Genomic DNA, 5,721 nt, shown 5'->3' with positions numbered 1-5,721 from the left:
AAAAAAAAAAAAAAAAAAAAAAAAAAAAAAAAAAAAAAAAAAAAAAAAAAAAAAAAAAAAAAAAAAAAAAAAAAAAAAAAAAAAAAAAAAAAAAAAAAAAAAAAAAAAAAAAAAAAAAAAAAAAAAAAAAAAAAAAAAAAAAAAAAAAAAAAAAAAAAAAAAAAAAAAAAAAAAAAAAAAAAAAAAAAAAAAAAAAAAAAAAAAAAAAAAAAAAAAAAAAAAAAAAAAAAAAAAAAAAAAAAAAAAAAAAAAAAAAAAAAAAAAAAAAAAAAAAAAAAAAAAAAAAAAAAAAAAAAAAAAAAAAAAAAAAAAAAAAAAAAAAAAAAAAAAAAAAAAAAAAAAAAAAAAAAAAAAAAAAAAAAAAAAAAAAAAAAAAAAAAAAAAAAAAAAAAAAAAAAAAAAAAAAAAAAAAAAAAAAAAAAAAAAAAAAAAAAAAAAAAAAAAAAAAAAAAAAAAAAAAAAAAAAAAAAAAAAAAAAAAAAAAAAAAAAAAAAAAAAAAAAAAAAAAAAAAAAAAAAAAAAAAAAAAAAAAAAAAAAAAAAAAAAAAAAAAAAAAAAAAAAAAAAAAAAAAAAAAAAAAAAAAAAAAAAAAAAAAAAAAAAAAAAAAAAAAAAAAAAAAAAAAAAAAAAAAAAAAAAAAAAAAAAAAAAAAAAAAAAAAAAAAAAAAAAAAAAAAAAAAAAAAAAAAAAAAAAAAAAAAAAAAAAAAAAAAAAAAAAAAAAAAAAAAAAAAAAAAAAAAAAAAAAAAAAAAAAAAAAAAAAAAAAAAAAAAAAAAAAAAAAAAAAAAAAAAAAAAAAAAAAAAAAAAAAAAAAAAAAAAAAAAAAAAAAAAAAAAAAAAAAAAAAAAAAAAAAAAAAAAAAAAAAAAAAAAAAAAAAAAAAAAAAAAAAAAAAAAAAAAAAAAAAAAAAAAAAAAAAAAAAAAAAAAAAAAAAAAAAAAAAAAAAAAAAAAAAAAAAAAAAAAAAAAAAAAAAAAAAAAAAAAAAAAAAAAAAAAAAAAAAAAAAAAAAAAAAAAAAAAAAAAAAAAAAAAAAAAAAAAAAAAAAAAAAAAAAAAAAAAAAAAAAAAAAAAAAAAAAAAAAAAAAAAAAAAAAAAAAAAAAAAAAAAAAAAAAAAAAAAAAAAAAAAAAAAAAAAAAAAAAAAAAAAAAAAAAAAAAAAAAAAAAAAAAAAAAAAAAAAAAAAAAAAAAAAAAAAAAAAAAAAAAAAAAAAAAAAAAAAAAAAAAAAAAAAAAAAAAAAAAAAAAAAAAAAAAAAAAAAAAAAAAAAAAAAAAAAAAAAAAAAAAAAAAAAAAAAAAAAAAAAAAAAAAAAAAAAAAAAAAAAAAAAAAAAAAAAAAAAAAAAAAAAAAAAAAAAAAAAAAAAAAAAAAAAAAAAAAAAAAAAAAAAAAAAAAAAAAAAAAAAAAAAAAAAAAAAAAAAAAAAAAAAAAAAAAAAAAAAAAAAAAAAAAAAAAAAAAAAAAAAAAAAAAAAAAAAAAAAAAAAAAAAAAAAAAAAAAAAAAAAAAAAAAAAAAAAAAAAAAAAAAAAAAAAAAAAAAAAAAAAAAAAAAAAAAAAAAGATCTCCACCCCCTCCTCTCTTTCTGATGCCTGTCACTGCTCCTTTTTCCATCCCTCCTTTCACCCAACTGGAGGAATGTGTGAAGTGTCCCCCGAGAGGCTTCTTCTCAAAAGACGGTATTTACAAGATCCGCAGCGAGCCCACTTTTAAGTGCCTGTGAAGAACTTCTTCCACTGCCTTTGATGTGCCAACCTAATGGGGAAGAGCGCGGCGGCAGTGGTTGCATATGTTAGCGTGCCGAAGCGAGCTAATCCACTAGCATTGGAAGTTTGGCTTGGAGCTGCCTGCTGTGCGCTGAAATTTTCACCTGCTTCGGAGTTCATTCTGCACCCACAACCTTTTTTTTCACCTGAATAGCTCCACTGTTAACTCATTCACTGGCATTCATGATTTTTTTCAGACATTGAAAATATGACGTTGGGCGCTATTCCCAATTTTGCTCGGGGATTTTTTTTTCGTGCATGGGTGCCGATAAAGCGCTGGCCATGGCCTCTGGCAATGTTTATTTGTTTTCCACAAGGGGGAGCAATGATTTTTTTTTCTATGTTAGCGCTTTGTTCCAGCTTCAGCTGTTGTTAAAGCGCTATAGAAACCAATATGTATGTATTGCTTTGTATTTTGGACATCCACCCTCATTTCAAGCTCATATAACTCCAGACCCATATAATTTAGGAATTAACTATTTTTTCTGATGAAAGAATTAATTATAAGGTTTCTTATGCTGATTATAATGTTTATGTAGTCCTAACCTGAATATTCTGTGAGTACTGGAATTTGAGTGAAAATGACAAAAACCCTGGCACTGAAGTGGACACATTTTTGCACGTTTGGCAGTGAATTAGTTAAAAATAATCTTTCATAAAGGGGAAATAAAAATGAACTTTTGTGCTGCAACTGATCTTCAGAACCGTGCATGATTCACTCGATGATGAACGATGCCTCGATTCCAGATGGATAAAGAAAACCTCCAAGGTAAAATACAATTGAAGCTTTGCTTTACTGTAGCTATTTTTTTGTTTTGTTGTTGTTGTTTTTTTTTTGTTGGGTGTTCTTTTCACACACCACAAGGCATTTTCCTAAATTAATTACAGAGATTTCAAGAGTGTCTTGATAAAATATAGCCGGTCTCGGATGTTTGTCTTTTGAAGAAACGGCTTCTATCTTTCCAACCCACCCCGAAGCCCAGACATATGGAGAAAACACATGATTGATATCACATGTACGACATATCCAGTACTTGGCAGAAATTTCAGCAGCGCCTTCAATGTTGCAGTGTCACTTGGCAGCCTCCCTGATCAGTTTTCTTCTCATATTTCACCAGTTTTGGAAAAACATTTCGTTCTTATTTTTGTCAGTGTTGTGCTATGTTTTTTGTCTGCTTGATGGTAACCGTCATTATTCTGGTGTATTTTATATTCTGGAAATTATTTTGCACATATGTTCTTAGTGACATATTTTTACCCTTGTGGGGACAGCGGTTACGACAACGGACAGCTATCATGTTATCCCGTCACGGGTTATCGTGATTGAAAAGGTTAAGGAGTGAGATTCAAAACGACAGATAATGCTGCAAGACGTGTCTGCCAACTATCAAGAAAAGCCTACTAGAACAGCTGAATTCCAGCCATCCATCCATTATCCTGACTTTAGGTAGTCTGCGGGGGTATATTCCGAACTGGTTGCGCCTTTTCGGGAGCACGAATATGCCAGCACTGTTTTTGATTGGGAAGAATGTCGGTGCCATTTGAATGTCATTGCTAGATAGCTCTGGTGCCATTGTGCTTTTTTTGCGCCTGTAACGAGCAGCCTTTTCACAACCTCGCTTTTTTCAGCGGAAAGGTTGGTGCTGTTGGACAGTCTGCGGTTCGATGCATGCACCGCTTGAGGAGCCCGCAATAAGAAGAAATGAGCGTCAGCGCAGAGCGCCCATGCGTATGTGGTACTGTCGCGGCTTGGAATTTAAGCGGATTTACGTGGGACAGGAAATGTGAGACACTCTCTTTTTGTCAATAGATGCTAGAGCTTCAACTTAGCTTGTAGCAGATGTGCACATTTCACCATGATGTCTGTGATCCACTGGTGAAAATGATGCTTTGAATCTCTTCTCTTTCATTTAGAATGGCTTCATACAACAACTAGGGCGCAGAAAGTGCTTAAGATTGAGTGACTGTCTATGTATTTTGTGTTGTGTCACATTTTTTGTGATTTTGTTTTTTTGTTTTGTTTTGTTTTTTACTTCAAGTTGGCGCCACAAGAGTGGCTGCCTTTACAGCAGCTCCTGTATTTTGTTTTTATTGCTGTGAAATTGAAATTTATCCACTGTGAGACAAATAAAGTTGCATATAATCTAATCTTATCGTATCGAAAAATCAGGTATTTGATAAGGGGTGTGCGGTATTTCAATGATGACCGCACAGCCGCATTTTCTACTTGGTAAAATGGCCGATTGTCCAAATATTTTCCATTTCCGGTTGGCTTGTTCTCAATCTCACCCGTCCTCCACACAACAACAAAATTGTTGAAAAGACAAAAAAAAGTTCTACCTTCAGCGTAAGCACAAACAATGAAGCCTTTCAGAACTAATGGAGGCATTTGGAACCATTTTGAATTAGGCTAATTGGCACCGTGTTTGCTGTTTGTTGTTCAGGAGCCGCGATCAAAGAGATATTTCACCAATTTGTGTCAGTACCGGGGAAGAAAGAAAGGAAGAGTTCGGAGGAAAAGCTGCCTATTAATCTCTGCAGGTTTGCAGTGTTGCATGTGCTGGATGCTCATCAAAACAAGACAATTAAGAATGAATCAATGTGTTGATCAGAAGTTAAACAAATCTCTACATGTGCACTATTTTTAAAAGCATAAATAGCAATGCGAAAGTTTGTTATCCAGTAATACCTCGGTTTACGAACCCCCTGGCTTATGCCCTTTTCGGTTTACGAACGTTAAATTTATGAAGATTTTACCTTGGCATACAAACTATTTTTTGGGATACACATGGAGCTGCCACAATGGGTGATGTGTCGTTCGTGAACGAGCCCGTTCTCCTAAAAGAAAATGGTATCCGGCTTCCTTTGGTCCTCTATTCCCCGCCCCCAGTCGTTGTTTAAAGCCACGTGATTGGTCAAGAACGCAGCAGGTTTACAGACAGAGAGAATGAAGCCATTCTCCAAAAAAGAAAATGGCTACCGACAATTTTTTGTCCTCTATTCCCCGCCCCCTGTCGTTGTTTAAAGCCACGTGATTGGTCAAGAACGCAGCAGTGAAGGGAGGTGATTTAAACATTAAAGAGGCAGGCAGACGACAGAGAGAGAGAATGACAAAATGGATAGACAAGAGTGAAATTTGGACTCGTTTCAACTTTGATAGTTCACAGGCAGAGTGTAGACTGCAAGGTTAAAATTCCCATCAATCAGGCTCCACAAATTACCCGCACTAGCCATCAGTTCAATTTGAAATGAAAAGACAAGCAAGGGAACAAACTATTAATGATGTTTCTAGTGTGTCTGCTTGCATCTGTTGCTGTTCCAATATCACAACTTCCAAGATGTACAACCCAGAGCTCCTTGAGACACTCTATGCAAAAAGCTATACATTCCATCAAGCCATCGACGACCATCACAAATAAAACGACTTTATTATACAGTACAGTTTATTTCTTTAATTATAATGATATAGCATATTTATTATACATAAAATAAGGCATATTTTATGTAGTTTTAAGGCATAGAAATTTTGAAAGTAGAAAATTATGTTTTATGGGGACCTGGGAATGGATTATTCTGATTTTAATGGTTTCCTATGGGAAATTAATTTTTGGATACACGCTTTTTGCCTTACACACTGTCTGAGAACCAATTAAGTTCGTAAGCCAAGGTATCACTGTACTGTCTTTTTTAATCATTATGATTCAGATTATTTCTCAGCTCCTGGCTTCAATTTCAGTGTGCAGCCATTTCTCCCTTTGCTCTGTCTGAGTGGAAACAGAAAAAAAATCAAAGGGATATGGATGGATTGACCCAGGAGCTCAGAGCCTGGGAGCAACTGGGCTGTTTTGATCTCATCTAATATTTATGAATAACTTCCTTGATATTTCCTGGGCTCCGCAAAGCCGACGACTTGTACAGTGTTACACAATAATGTCTTAGAGGGACGACGACAGAGATCA

The sequence above is a fragment of the Hippocampus bargibanti genome, linkage group LG09 (assembly GCF_051943395.1).
Source record: "Hippocampus bargibanti isolate YZ-2025 linkage group LG09, ASM5194339v1, whole genome shotgun sequence".
Classification (NCBI taxonomy): domain Eukaryota; kingdom Metazoa; phylum Chordata; class Actinopteri; order Syngnathiformes; family Syngnathidae; genus Hippocampus; species Hippocampus bargibanti.
This window is presented reverse-complemented; position numbering follows the sequence as displayed.